Raw genomic sequence first — 16,812 nt, 5'->3', positions numbered from 1 at the left:
CTGAAACAGGGGATCTCTGAACCACACTTTGAGAAACACTAAACCATGGGGTACCTGCAGGAGCAGACAGATCTTCCTGAGCCACATATAAACATCCTTTTCTAAACTGCTGGAATTCTCCATGTCCTGGAAAATCAGCCTGTGACTAGGATGGTTGTCCTGGCCATTCTCTTCTTTCCCGAATGTGTATCAATATCAACAATTTCCAGAAATCTGAATATTACCTTGTGATAATCAAACACCAGGGAACTTCCTCCTTCAAAGGTTGCTTGACATGTTCTTAAACAAATCATTTATTTCAGGGCGCCTGGGTGGCTCAGTCGTTAAACAAATCATTTATTTCTAGTAAAGCATATGACTTGATGGCAAAGCTCTTACTCTGGGAATCAGAACACAAGCCTTCAGTAGAAAAACAATAAAAACAAAGCCAGACTCTGGGTCCGTAGACTGAATGTGGAAATCAGAGACCACTACTGACTTTAACCTCTCACGTGGTGATGGAAGAAAACAGCCCCCACTCCCCAAGACATCCTCTCAACTGATCCTCAAGGGTGGGGAGAGACATCCCTTCCCCTGGGCAGCCCAGGAGCTCACAGCTGGGGAGGATGATGTGTTCACTGATGAGAGTTTAGGAGGCAGCTGAGGAAGTAAGAATAATTGGCCCCAGGTAGACCCACTAATGTTTTTGCGAAGTTAGTAGCATCTCCATGAGGCTCTATCCGGAAGAATAATAAGGTGACTGGGAACCTGGAAATAGAGAGAATGGATCCACACGAGATCCCAATCAATATGCTCATCATTAGCCTCAAAGGACTGCTCTGCCTTAACCCTCAACTTAACTCTTATGTAATTATTAGTTGTATTTCTGCTCCACTGGAAAACCACGTTTTTGTAGCTTTTCTTTCTTGTATGCCAGTTAGGCAATGTACACCTAAGACCTCCCTGCCCAAGGTCATAGTAAAATTAAAGCTATATACTTAGTTTCCAAATATTTGGGTATTTCCTAGGGATCTTTCTGTTCTTGATTTCTAATTTAATAGCATGTGGTCAAAAAACATACTTCGTATGACTTGAATGCTTGTGAATTTTTTTTAAAATTTTATTTATTTATTTATTTGACAGAGAGAGACACAGCAAGAGAGGGAACACAAGCAGGGGGAGTGGGAGAGGGAGAAGCAGGCTTCCTGCGGAGCAGGAAGCCCGATGCGGGGCTTGATCCCAGGATCCTGGGATCATGACCTGAGCCGAAGGCAGACGCTTAACGACTGAGCCACCCAGGCGCCCCTGAATGCTTGTGAATTTATTGAGACTTGTTTTATGGCCCAGAATATGTTCTGTTTTGGTGAATGCTCCATGTTCACTTAAAAAGAATGTATATTCTGCTGTTCTTGGGTAGAGTGTTCCATAATCACCAATTAGGTCATGTTGCTTGGTAGTGATGTTCAAGTCTACTATATCCTTTCTGATTTTCTGCCTACTTGTTCCATAAAGTATTGAAGGAGGGGTATAATGAATCTCTAACTGTAATTGTGAGTTTGTTTATTTCTCCCTACAGTTCTTTACTTTTTGCTTCAGGTATTCTGAAGTTCCTTTATTAGGCAAATAAACATGTAAAGATTGTTATGCCCTCTTGATAAATTTACCCACTTATCAGTATAAAATTACTTTCTTTATGCCTGCTGATACTTTTTGCTCTGAAATACACTTTTTCTGATAGCAATACTGTCACCACAATTTTATTGATTACTACTAGCATGGTAGATCTTAGATCTTTTACCATCCCTTTACTCTTAACTTTCTATTTTCAACTTTTCTGTGCCATTATGTTTGCAGAATTTCTCCAAGCAGACCTGAAATCTGGGTCTTTCTAGGATGAGGATAGGCCTGAAAAACTGATTTCAGATGTACCTTGTCACACAGTAAATATTCAGGAATGTTTTGAAGCTTTACTAGAAAAACTGGTATGGACGAAGCAAAAATCAAACAAACACAGTGAAAGGCAACTTTGTGAAGAAGGGGACAAGATCCTTACCCTGATCAGATGCTATCCTAGGCAGTGGAGACCTGTGGAGACCTGAAAGCCGGGGATAGTTGTTCCATTGCTAGAGTGCAGCTGTGTCTTCTTCTCTATGCGGATATTGTTATTCGGTTAGTCCCTCATATCCTTTACTATGTCCTTTATTTGTTTCTGTTAGCTTGCTACTCATTAAAATCATTTTGAGAACCAACACTCCCAAGTTTTAGGTGTGGCTTTTGTAAACATCATATATCTGGAATTTTCTCTTTTAGCCAATCAGAGTATCTCTGTTTTTATGTTTGGTGAGATTTGGGGGTTTTGGTTTTTATTTTTGGCTTTTTTTTTTTTTTACAATTTGGGGGACTTTTGATATATATTGAATTTATTTTTACATCTCACTTTGATTTTTCCATTTATCATACTTTTTACAATTTGCTTCCCTCTCCCACTCTCTGGCCTTATTTTTATTTCCTTTTGGATTAAATTTTCTTTGTTTTTCAATATGCTTTTTTCCCCTTCTACTGATTTTTTTATTTCTATTAGTAGCTATCATTAAATATTTAACAATGATATTTAAGTCTATCAAATATGCTTATCAAATATGTTCATAATGATATATTTTTAAAAGATTGATTGATTGATTTTAGGGAGAGAGAGCACAAGCAGAAAGGGCAGAGGGGGAGGGAGAGAGAATTTCAAGCAGACTCCATGCTCAGCTCAGAATCCATCACGAGGCTGGATCTCATGACCCTGAGATCATGACCTGAGTGGAAGCCAGGGGTCAGACATTTAACCAACTGAGCCACCCAGGGACCCCGAGTTCATAGTGATATTTAAGTAAATTAATTAGTCACTGGATTAGTTCTCTATTGCCATACAATAAATTCTCCCATAATTTAGTAGTTTGAATCAATAAACATTGAGGGGCGCCTGGGTGACTCAGTCGGTTAAGTGTTTGCCTTCGGCTGAGGTCATAATTTCAGGGTCCTGCATTGGACTCCCTGCTCAGCAGAGAGCCTGTTTCTCCCTCTCCCTCTGCTGCTCTCCCTGCTTGTGTGCTTGCACTCTCTCTCTCTCTCTGTGTCAAATAAATAAAATCTTAAAAAAATAAATCAATAAACATTGATTATATTATCCTCCTTAGAAGTGACATACTATATTTTCCACAGTATCCTGTTGGTTACACAGATCGGCCCTATTCACTGTGGGAGTGGACTACACAAGGGTATCAATACCAGGAGGTGAAAATCTTGGGGGCCATCTTGAAGACTGGCTATCACAGTCTGCCTTCTGGCCCTCAGTGATTCATGTCCACCTTATATGCAAAATACTCCCTCCCAAGGCCCTCCACAGTCACATCCCATTACAGTGTCAGCTCAAGTCCATGATCACATCATCTAAATTAGGTACAGGTAAGGATGAAACTCATTAGGCAGAGTTACATAGCATTTCTCCAGTACAATTTCACTCAATCATAAGTCTGATGAGCTGAACATACAAGTTACATCTGGCTTCTACACTCACAACATATAATGGCAGGACAGGTATGGGATAACCACTATAGAATAAAAAGGGGAGATGGGGAAGGTAGACACACAAAAGTCATTGAGTCATAGAAATTCTGAAATCCAGTAGGGCGCTTGATGGCAATTCCTTGATTAGGATTCAAGTTCTGGAAATAATTGTCCATGGCTCTTGGCTCCACCTCTGAAATCATGGTTCTGCCCACAGAACTCTTCTTTATTTTATATGAAAGTACTAAAATCACTCAATACAAAATAGATAATGAGTAACTGAGTTACCTATTTTAAAAATTCTTTTTTTTTTAAAGGTTTTATTTATTTATTTGAGACAGAGAGAATGAGAGAGAGCACATGAGAGGGGGGAGGGTCAGAGGCAGAAGCAGGCTCCCTGCCGAGCAGGGAGCCCGATGCGGGACTCGATCCCGGGACTCCAGGATCATGACCTGAGCCGAAGGCAGTCGCTTAACCAACTGAGCCACCCAGGCGCCCCCTATTTTAAAAATTCTTAAAAATAAATCTCTAGGTCTAGATGGTTTCAGTGGATAATTCCACCAAATGTTTAAAAAAGAATCACACCAATCCTACATAATCTCTTCAAGAAAATAGAAGGAAACTTTTCCAAACTATGATACCAAATCAAACCAAACCAAAAACCAGAATAAGACCACACTAATAAAAAAAAAAAAGTCTCATGAATATAGACATGAAAGTCTGCAACAAAATATTAGCATATAGAATCTAACCATGCATGTAGAAAGAATTATGTACCATGACTCAGTGGGGTTGATTCTGGGATGCAAGTTTCCTTCAACATTTGGAAAGCAGTCAGTAGAACCCGCCATATTAATAGGCGAAAGAAGAAAGTCACACAATAACATCAACTGATGCACAAAAAGCACTTGACAAAATTCAACACTCGGTCATGGGGAAAACAAACAAACAAACAAACAAACCTCTCAGCAAGTTAAAAGTAGAGGAAAATGGGAAATTACCCTAACCTGATAAAACCTGAAGCTAACATCATACATAAAAGACTGCATACTTTTCCCTTTAAAAATGGGAACAAAGCAAGGATATCTTCTCTTACCACCCTTATACATCATTGTATTGGAAATCCTAGCCAGTGCAAGAATGCAAGAAAAGGAAACAAAAGGCATACATATTGGAAAGGAAGAAATATAACTATCTCTTTTTACAGTTGACGTGACTATCTAGGCAGAGGGGTCTACAAAATTCTCAATGAATTGAGAAAACTGCTTTCTCAATGAAGCTACCAACCAAGCAATCAACAAAACTCTTAGAATAAGAGAGTGCAGTGAGGTTGCAAGATACAAGATCAAGATATAAAAATAAAAGAATAAAATAGAATCATTCTACCCAATTTTAAGACTATATTGCTACAGTTAACAAAAATATGGTATGGACAGATGGATAAAAACATTGATCAATGGAACAAAATAGAGAACCCAAAAATAGAACTCAAATAAGTATGCCCAACTGACTTTTGACAAAGGTGCAAAAGCAATTCACTGGTAGGATAGTCTTTTCAACAAATGGTGCTGGAGCAGTTGAACAGCCATAGGTAAAAACAAATTTTAAAAAACCCTTCAGTCTAAACCCTACATATTACACACACACAAATTTTTTTAATGGATCATAGATTTAAATGTAAAAGATAAAACTATAAAACTTATCAGAAGAGAACCCAGAAATGAACCCTCAACTCTCTGGTCAACTAATCTTCAACAAAGCAGGAAAGAATATCCAGTGGGAAAAGGACAATCTCTTCAACAAATGGTGTTGGGAAAATTGGACAGCCACATGCAGAAGAATGAAGCTGGACCATTCTCTTACACCACACACAAAGATAAACTCAAAATGGATGAAAGACCTAAATGTGAGACAGGAATCCATCAAAATCCTAGAGCAGAACACAGGTAGGTAGCAACACCTTCGACCTCAACCGCAGCAACTTCTTGCTAGACACCTCTCAAAAGGCAAGGAAACAAGCAAAAATGAACTATTGGGCCTTCATCAAGATAGAAAGCTTTTGCACAGCAAAGGAAACAGCCAAAAAAACTAAAAGGCAACCTATGGAATGGGAGAAGATATTTGCAAATGACATATCAGATAAAGGACTAGTATCCAAGATCTATAAAGAACTTATCAAACTCAACACCCAAAAAACAAATAATCCAGTCAAGAAATGGGCAGAAGACATGAACACACATTTCTCCAAAGAAGACATATAAATGGCCAACAGACACATGAAAAAATGCTCAACATTATTCGGCATCAGGGAAATACAAATCAAAACCACAATGAGATTATCACCTCACACCAGTCAGAATGGCTAAAATTAACAAGTCAGGAAACAGCAAATGTTGGCGAGGATGCGGGACAAAGGGGAACCCTCCCACACTGTTGGTGGGAATGCAAGCTGGTACAGCCATTCTGGAAAACAGTATGGAGGTTCCTCAAGAAGTTAAAATTAGAGCTACCCTATGACCCAGCAATTGCACTACTAGGTATTTACCCCAAAGACACAAATGTAATGATCCGAAGGGGCACACGCACCCCAATGTTTATAGCAGCAATGTTCACAATAGCCAAACTATGGAAAGAGCCAAGATGTCCATCGACATATGAATGGATCAAGAGGATGTGGTATATATATATATATATATATATATATATATATATATATATATAATGGAATATTGCTCAGCCATCAAAAAGGATGAATACTTACCATTTACACTGACGTGGATGGAACTGGAGGGTATTATGCTGAGCGAATTAAGTCAATCAGAGAAGACAATTATCATGTAGTTTCACTCATGTGGAATGTAAGAAACAGCACAGAAGATCATAGGGCAAGGGAGGGAAAACTGAATGGGAAGTCATCAGAGAGAGACAAACCATGAGAGACTCTTAACTATAGGAAACAAACTGAGGGTCGTTGGAGGGGAGGTGGGTGGGGGGATGGGGTAATTGGATGATGGGCATTAAGGAGGGTATGTGATGTGATGAGCACTACGTGTTATATGCAACTGATGAATTATTTAACTCTACATCTGAAAGTAATAAGGTACTATATGTTGGCAAATTGAATTTACATAAAAAACCTTATTAGAGAAAATATAGGAGAAAATCATCAGGTCAGGACCTAGTTCTTGGTAAAGAGTTATTAGAAATGACACTAAAAGCATGATCCATAAAAGACAAAAATTGATAAATTGGACTTTATCAAAATTAGAAACATTTGCTCTACAAACTTCTGTTAAGATGAAAAGACAAGCTACAGAAATGAGAGGAAATATTTGCAAACTATTTGACAAAGGATCTGTATCTAGAATATATAAAGAACTCTCAAAATCAGTAGGTTTTGTTTTGTTTGTTTTAAGTAAGCTCTGCACCGAACATGGTGAATCCCCTCAAGATTCAGCAGTTTAGGGGCACCTGGGTGGCTCAGTCAGTAGAGCATGCATCTCTTGATCTCGGGGTCATGAGTTCAAGCCCACGGTGGGCAAAGAGCTTACCTTAAAAAAAAAAAAAATCCAATTATAACATGGACAAAAGGCATGGACAGTTCACCAAGTGGCAGATAACCACTTGAAATGATGGTATCATCAGCCATTAGGGAAATGCAAACAAGCAAACAAGAACAAAACCCCACTCAATACCTATTAAAAAAGTGAAAATAAAAACTAGTCACAATCCTGGGGCATCTGACCGGCTCAGTCAGTGGAGCATGTGACTCTTGATCTCAGGGTTTGAGTTTGAGCCCCAGGTTGGGTGGGGAGATTACATTAAAAAAAAAAAAAAAAAGTAGTGACAATCCCAAATCTTGCCAAGAATGCAGAGAAACTGGATCTCTTGTTCTTGTTGGTGGGAATGTAAAATAACACAGCAACTCTGAGAAATGGTTTGGCAATTTCTCATAAAATTAAACATATACTTACCATCCTACTCACCCATCACCACACTCCTTCCTGGGCATTTATCCCAGAGAAATGAAAACGTATGTCCACAAAAACGGATACACAAATATTCATAGCAACTTTATTTGTAATAGCCCCAAACTGGAAACATCCCAAATGTCCTTCAACAGATGAATGGTTAAACAAACTGGTACATCCACAGCAACAAAAAGGAACAAACTATTGTTACATGTAACAACTTGGATGGAATTCAAGGGCATTGTGCTGTGTGTTTGTTGGGGGGGGGGGGGCAGCCATTCTCAAAAGGTTACACACTGTGTGATGCCATTTATATAACTTCTTGAAACGGCAAAATTATAGTAATGAAGAACAGATTAGTGGTTTCCAAAGGTTAAGAATGGTTGTAGGAGGATGGGGGACATAGTATGACAGTAAGTAGTATAAGGGTTCTTTTGTGGTAATGGGACATTTCTGTATATTGAGTGTGGTGGTAGTTACATGAATTTATATGTGTGATAAAATTGTGTGGAAACACACAAACACACGAGTGAATGTAGTAATTGCTGAAATCTGAATAAGGTCTGGAGTTTTTTTTTTTAAGATTTTATTTTTATTTATTTATTTGACAGAGAGAGAGGGGTCACAAGCAGAGGAGTGGAAGAGGGAGAAGCAAGCCTCCCACTGAGCAGGGAGCCCGATGTGGGGCTTGATCCCAGGACCCCGGGATCACGACCCGAGCTGAAGGCAGACGCTCAACCGACTGAGCCACCCAGGCGCCCTGGAGTTTTTTGTTTTTAAGAGAGAGAGCATGCACGAGAGAGAGCGTGAACACAGGGGAGGGGCAGAGAGAAAGGAGAATCTCAAGCAGGCTCCATGCCCAGTGTGGAGTCTGATGCAGGGCTCAATCTCAGGACCCTGAGATCATGACCTGAGCTGAAATCAAGAGTCGGAGGCCCGACTGACTGAGCCGCCCAGGTGCCCCAGGTCTGGAGTTTAATAGTAATGTACCAGTGTTGATTTCTTAGTTTTGACAAAAGCATTAAGACGTTAACATTAGGTGAGGGGCACCTGGGTGGCTCAGTTGTTAAGCATCTGCCTTAGCTCGGGTCATGATCCCGGAGTCCAGGGATTGAGTCCCGCATCAGGCTCCCGGCTCGGCGGGGAGCCCGCTTCTCCTCTGACCCTCTCCCTTCTCATGCTGTTTCTCTTTCTCTCTCTCTCAAATAAATTAATTAAAAAATCTTAAAAAAAAAAAAACAAACCACAGAAACATTAGGGGAAACTGAGGATGGGCATATAGGGAGCTCTTTTTTATGATGAGGCTTGCATTTATTTATTAAAATTTTAAATTCTAGTTAGTTAACATTCAGTGCAATATTGGTTTCAGTAGAATTCAGTGATTCATCACTTACTCTCTGTACTGTCTTTGCAACTTTTCTGAAAATCTGTTACTCCAACTTTAGAAGCTTATTTATTTTTATTTATTTTTAAGATTTGACCTATTTGTCAGAGAGAGAGCACAAGCAGGGGGAGTGGCAGGCAGAGAGAGAAATGGGCTCCCCCCTGCGCAAGGAGCTGGATGCAGGGCTCAATCCCAGGACCCTGGGATCATGATCTGAGCCAAAGTCATACGCTTAAGTGACTGAGCCACCCAGGCGTCCCTGAAGCTTATTTTTTTTTTAAGTTTTATTTATTTAAGTAATCTTTACACCCAATGTGGGGCTCGAACTCACAATCCTGAGATCAAGAGTCGTATGCTCTTCTGAGTGAGCCAGCCAAGTGCCCCTAGAAGCTGATTTTTAAAAAGGAAAGATCAATTTTTTTTTAAAGATTTTGTCAGAAAGAGAGAGAGCACAAGCAGGGGGAGAGGCAGGCAGAAGCAGCAGGCTCCTCGCTGAGCAGGGAGCACAATGTGGGACTTGATCCCAGGACGCTGGGATCATGACCTGAGGCGAAGGCAGACGCTCAGCTGACTAAGCCACCCAGGTGTTCCAGGAAAGAAAAATTCTTAAGAAAAACATTCTTCAAGTTCGTTTTGAAGATCTATTTATTTTAGCGGGAGAGACAGAGCATGAGCGGGGTGGGGCGGGAGGAACAGAGGGAGAGGGAGAGAATCTCAAGCCGAATCCCAGCTGAGCACGGAGCCTGACATGGGGCTCGATCCCACGACCCTGAGATCATGACCTGAACCGAAATCCAGAGTCTGAGACTTAATCGACTGAGCCACCCAGGTGCCCCTTAAGAAAAAAAGTTTTTAAAGCGACACCACCAGGATACCTACCAGAGTAGCTAAGATTGGAAAATAGTAGGTATGCAAGGGCATGAGATAACACTCTTTATTCCAGTGATTTCATTCTTAGACTTATACCCAGCAGAAATAGACACATTTGTTCAAAAAAAGACATGCTCTTGAATGTTCATAGCAGCTTTATTCATAATAGCCAAAACTGAAAAGTCTAAATGCCTATTCACAGAATGAATAAACTGCAGTATATCTGTATAATGTAATACTATACAATAGTATGAATGAACAAACTACAACATGCAACAATATAGATGAACTGAAAAGACATAATGTTGAATCAAAGAAGCTAGACATATAAAACTACGTAATATATTATTTCACTTATTTGAAGTTCAAAAACAGGCAAAAAGAATCTATGCTGTCAGGATAATAGATGTCCTTGGGATGGTGGTGTAAGTGGCCAGAAGAGGGCATGCATGTGTGGGACTTCTACAGTGCTGGTGATTCTCCAATTCTTGATTTCTTGCTAATTTTTGTGTGTTCAGTGTGCAAAAATAACAGCTGTACACATGATTTGTGCACTTTTCTTTATGTAAATTATACAATAAAAGTTTACCGAAGAGCAAAGTGAGACAAGCTCAAACACACTCATTAAAAAAAACAAATTATAAGGACTGACAATACCAAGTGCTGACAAGGATGTGGAGCAACTAAAAATTTCATTTACAGCTAGTGAAAGTATAAATTAGTACAATCACTTTGGAGAGGTGTTTGGCAGTATCTATTGAAGCTGAATATACACATACCCTATGCCCAATTCCACCCAATTATATACATACATAACAGAAATGTGTACAGATGTGTTCTCAAAAGACATGTCCAAGAATGCTCATGGGAAAATATTATCTCAAACCAAAAACAATCTAAATGTCCTTCGATGCTGCTGGAGCCAGTTCAGATCAGTTACAGCCCCAAATTGCAGAGAAGTGAACCTCCTTGTGGCATCCCTCAGTCAGTGGGGAACAGGAGCCAGTGGATAAATATTCCAGCCTCCTGTTCTCCCATCCTTAGAAAACTCGGAGAAGTATTATGTACCCAATCTCAGTCACACACCTTTCTACTGGCTTTTTCTTCTTAACGTCTCACTCTTCTAGTTCCTCACAAGTCCTGTCTCCTGGAATCATTCCCCAAATAAACTACATCCAAGTGTCTGCCACGGGGAGCCCAAACATCAATAGTACTTACTATTCCATCTACGTATAGTTCACAGACAGAGGACACCTATCTATGGTGATAGAAGTCAGAGTAGTGGTTACCTAGAGGAGGTTAATGGTTGGAGGGGGCATGAAGGTTGTTTCTGGGGTGCTGGTAATGTTCCATATCCTGATCAGGGTGGTGTTTACACAGGTATGTTCATTTTGTAAATCTTCGTGAAGCTGTATGCTTAAAGTGCATGCATTTTATAGTATATATGTATACTTTAATATTAAGAAGAATGCAGGTGTTGAGGGGTAGAACTGCCCACTAAGGGGAGAGTGGGCTTTGTAAGGGAAATTCGACTTACAGGTATTGAAAGAGGTTTTCTTTTTTTAAAAGATTTTATCTATTTATTTGAGAGAGAGCATGAACAGGAGAGGGGCAGGGGGAGAGGGAAAAGCAAAGCAGACTCCCTGCTGAGCAGGGAGCCTGACACAGGGCTTGATCCCAGGCCCCCAGACCCCCAGGATCACGACCCGAGCTGAAGGCAGATGCTTAACCGACTGAGTCACCCAGGTGCCCTGAAAGAGGTTAATTTCAATGAGCACATCCATCTTTTTTGGATAATGCACTGTCTCTCTCATCCTTGGCAATCAGACATGGATTATTAGGGATTTGTTGGAGGCACTGGGTAAGGATTGTGAAATATTACAGTGAAAGCAGGGGCACTAAAGTTTACCTGCAAGAATGCATCCCCTTGAGACAGGCCCAAGGCATTGCAACATTCCTCCAGGTGTGTGGTGCACAGCCGGTTCTTCAGCCTTGCTGGGCATTCAGTCTGTTTCCAAGACTGCCTCACCCAGGGCTGACCCTCCTGTACTTTTTCCTTTCCGGCCCATTCATTCAACATATTTTGATGTATCAGACACTCTGAAACACTTGGGATAATATTGAACATAATAGATGTAGCTCCTGCTCTCATTGAGTTCCACTCTAATAAGAAAAACAATATTAATCAAGTAATCATACAGACTGCTGACTGTGGCTGTAATTAGTGCTACAAAGAGATTCTTGGTTCTAGGGGAGCCTGCAGGGCAGGGAGGATTCCTGGAGGAAGCAATACTTGAGCTGAACTCTTAAGGGTGAACTAAGTTCACTAGGGAACCAAATGGACAAAGGCGGAGGGAGTGAGCATGGGGAGTGAGAGGCACCAAAGTTCGAACAAGGGAAGTGAGGAGCACATGATAGAGAGTCTGGACAGACAGGTAAGGAAAGACCGTGTATGCCATATGCACTGTGGTAAGAAGTTTTGTCATTGTATGTGTTTTGAAAAGATCACGAAGGCTGTTGTGTGGAGAAGTGACTGGAAAAGGATCACAGTGGGTGTAGGTATACAGGAGGGTATCACATTAAACCAGGAGCAAAGGGATGATAGCTTGGACTGGAATGGTGCCCGTGAAGATTGGGAGAAAATAAAAATGATTGGACACACATTTTAGGAGGCACAGGAGCTTTAACAGTAGCTATAAAAGTGGCATGTCATTTTTATTTCTGAACAGAGCAAATATAATCAAGTGTTTACATCAGCTAGATACAGGAGTATGGATTAAGTTTGGTGGTTGTTCTTTCACTAGTGTATTTCTTCTTAGGGAAATGGTGTGTGGTTATGTTGCAACTGAATTGTGCCTAGGATATTCTGAAGCTGTTAAGTATAAATACTCAAGGAGAGGACTGAAGATTGCGAAAACGTTGCAAAAAAGAGGGCGGGGTGGAGGGAAACATGGCTATGGAAACACGGACAACCAAAAGGCTTTGCAAGGAAGGCAAAAAGAAAAACCAGTGTATACAGGGCAGGCAGGAGGCTGCCATCTTGGTGGAAAAAGTTAAAACAACATTCCTCAGATACGGTTTCCCTGGGTCTGTAGAGATCCAGGGAAAATAAACCTTCAAGTCATTTGTGTGAAGACTGCAGACTACTTGGCCAAGTGAGGGACTGTGCTGGAGGGTTAATATTTTGAAGGAAAGATGTATATCCTTACACTTAGGTGAGTGCTTATGAGGACAAGACAGGATAAACTTCGGAGTAGTAGTACTGCCATGTGCCTCATTCACAGGCTGAAAGGGAGATAGTAGGGACCAGTGTATCTACCCAGGGGGTCTCACACCAGGGGAATGAATCAGGATTGTATGCCCAGGAGAGGGAATGAAAACCTGACAGCAAACACTGAAGCTGTCTCCGTAGGTGGTCACATAACAGTGAGCACGTTAGGATGCTGCTTCATTCCCCCCACCCCCCGCCCCCGTAGATTCTAATAAAGGCTGCTCCTCCTACTGCCCAAGAGAGCAGACCACTGCAGCATTTCTAGCAGGTAACTTTCTGGCAACTAAACCCCAGCAGCTTCTGTCTCTTTGTGAATGACCTGCTACAGAACAGCTTTTGCGGAGTCCGTATAAAGTTCTGCGAAAAGGACAGGTTTGGCTGGCTGAGGAAACTAACAAAATGGAGTATCGGCGTTCTGAGTAGGGAGAGGAACACTCAGCGAGGTTGGGCAGGCAGCTGGCTCTAGCTATCTAGCAGACCTCTGGCTCCACTACAAGCCCTCTGGGTGGGTAATTTCCCCCAAGTAGCGTCAGGAGAGGCTTTAAGGATCTCATTCATAATTGTTTAGGGCAGGGACAAAAAAGGCAAAAAATATAAGACTTTATGGTCCATAGGAAGATTTCTTGGATGGGAACTACTAAAGCTTTTTACCAAGCAGTAAATGGGTGGGAGTTTCTGAGTCACTGAACTTGACAGATTCTCAGGTTCAAACTTTTTTGGTCACTTATGTCCCACATTCGTACCAGAAACCCATTATCAAGGCTTGTATGAATCTGCAAAGGTGACTCAACCTGTGTCACTGAACCCCTTTCACATTAATAAATCCTTTTGGGGAAGACCAAATCCTTTTTAGGACTTTTCTTGTAATGACATTGCCAGGTGCTTCTAATGGACATGCAGGCATCACGGTACAGGGTCGGAAGTTGTATGATCAGGGTTATTATTATCCAGACAAATAATGATTTTTACAAGATATTTGGGAAGTTTGAGATAGAAGAACTAATTTATAATAGTGCCCCTGGGCTCCCCAGGAAGAGCTAAGGAAAATGAATGGGAGACTATTCTCTGTATTCTTGCTACATTTCTAAAGCCCAACCACATTGCATAACCCAGTAGTTTCTGCTCTTAGCCAGGTGTTTTTCAACATGTGTTAGCAACTGTTAGGTCTATGAACCACTTTAGTATTCAGTGTACAGAATCAAGAGAAAAATGGTTCTTTTTCCTCTTGTTAAATTTGAGAGAGAAGGTGCTGGACCCTAGTCTGTTATCGTGCTTTGGAAATAGTTGTGTCATTTTTTGATTGAGGATGTAAGCTAAAAGATACCGTTTCCTCTCCTTAGGTCCAAAATCCAATGGATAAGCCAGATCACAGGCTGAAATGTTGGCTCTACCATTTAATACCTATGGGGCTTTCAACAGGGCACTCTTTGAAACTTAGGAATTACTTCCATACATATGTAATAGGATTGTGTGAAAATCAGCTAAGATTTTATCTTAAATGCTTGCCCAGCATCATTCTTGGATGCACAAGGCTTGTAGATGTCCTACCAGTCAAGTTTTCCATGTTGGTCTAGGGATGTTCTAAGTCTTTAGAGGTCTAGGGCCTAGAAATATGTATTTTCAATGACCTCAGGACATGAAACACCTCAGAAAGTCACATTTGGTTCACTTAAGTTACAGCTAACGTATCAGTATCTGTACTTTTATTTAAAACTGCTCATTTTGTAGCACTACACTATCCAGTAAGAGAGCCACACTATTCAGATTAAAAATAAAATTGAAAATCCAACTACTCAGTCACATTAGCCACATTTCAAAGGCTTAGCAACCACAGGGCTAGCACATTAGTCAATGTGTTTATGAAACACTGCCATCACAGAAGTTCTATTGGACAGTGCAATAGTTTAAGAGTGGTGAGTGGGTAAGATTGGGCTTACTTTAACATGTTTTCTTGTAACCCTCAGGGAACAAAGACTTTGTCTCTCCCTCAACCCTAGCTTATCTCACCTTTTAACCCTATCCAGACACCTCCCCTTCAGTGCTTTCTATACTTTGGCCATAGATTTCAAGGCAGGTACACGCTCACCCTTTCACCAGATGCTGTCATTTTAAATGAAGTGTCACCATCATGCTTTCTTACTTTAAGCACTTGTCTTAACCCACTTAACATATGACATGAACATTCTTTTACTAACTTCCTTATTAGCCAGCCAGTCACCCAGACACCCTCTCTAAAAGCCCTAATTCCTCCCTTCTACCTTATTTACCTTGGAAAGGACACTTTGCTTCTTGGTGCACGGGTTTCCCATGTTGCTAGCAAACTGAAAATTACTGTCAAGTCCCAACTGCACAGATTTAATTGGCCTGGAGTACACACCTGGGTGCCAGGATTTTAAAAGCTCCCTTAGTAATTCTAATGCACAACCAAAGTTGAGATCCATTCGACAACAAATTTAACATACTATAAAAATATTTTTATTCACTTTGGGTTTATGAAAGGCCTGTGAGAGTCATTTTGCACAAGCAAATTTTTGTCAAATCTTCAGAACATTTTTATTTCCTTCAACTTCTTTGTGTGGACTCCTAAAAATCTTGGGCTTCTACTCCTATTTAGTTAGCTACTTGTCTTTTTGGCATTCACCCCATTACACTATCCCTTCTATTGTAGTTCTGACTTAAGGGAGAAGCCCGCCCCAGCTCAAACAGGGCTTTAACTCCAACTCTCTACACAGGTCCTGCTTTTCAAAATTGGGATAATTAAGTTTTTTAATTAATTTAAAAGTTACTAATGCAACCACATATTCTTTTGAGGCCTTCCTGATTAGGATTAATTTGATTAACTAAATTTCAAACATGGAATTTTCCAACACCCCTAATTTATTCTCCTCTCTAAACATTTGGAGTTCTGTCATCCCAGTCAGGTATACATCTAAATCTAGCCTTTTCTGTACAGTTTAGCTGGCCCAATTCTTACTTTATCCCAAGGTCTTTCCAAAACTAAAAAATTCTCCGAGAGTGCCCCTTATTCGTCAAATAAACACCACAGTATAAATGATACCTGTTCTCTACAAGATATAGCATTGATAAAGCAAGTGAGGTTCTTTATGGTTACTTACCAGCCCATTCTATACATATGTATCTCATGTACTGGTCACTCTCATTTTTGTCATATGTTTATGATTTTTAATTGGCTTCAAGGTATTTCTTTTTCTTCCATCTAAAACTCAACTGAATGCATTTCCTTGGCCAATGTGATCCGATCTAGAGTCCAGAAACTCAAACCCCATTTGACAGTGGTACAGGTGAATTTCCCTCACTTTATAAGGTCAACTTCTATGGCTAAATTCTTCTCCCAGGCCATAGGCAATGATGATGATTTCTGATTCTCCTAAACACATAGCAATTTCCTATTTCCCAACTACCTCCACAACACATCCCACCCTATCATCCAGGTTACCTAAAACCACCAGTGTTTGTGAAGTATGGTCTCTCAGCAGTTCCATTTCTTTACTTTGCATATCATACCTGTGGGCTTTGCTTCCCCTAGCTTCTTCTTTTGAATCAACATACTACTGCTAAGTTATTCACTAGATTCCTTTATTGATATTTTATAGTTACTATATAGCTAGAATGATGCTTATTTTTATCTATCCCTTCCTTCCATTACATTCTCAATACTCAGTTGACTTCGTTTTATTCCTTTCCAATTTACCGTAATTCTATTGTTCTTGTTTGCATTTTCCCATTCTCTTACACCTAGTTCAGTCTGTTAAGAGAGACTTTAA

Source organism: Neomonachus schauinslandi, chromosome 9, assembly GCF_002201575.2.
Source record: "Neomonachus schauinslandi chromosome 9, ASM220157v2, whole genome shotgun sequence".
Lineage (NCBI taxonomy): Eukaryota > Metazoa > Chordata > Mammalia > Carnivora > Phocidae > Neomonachus > Neomonachus schauinslandi.
The sequence above is the reverse complement of the archived record's forward strand: the minus strand, read 5'-3'. Positions refer to the sequence as shown.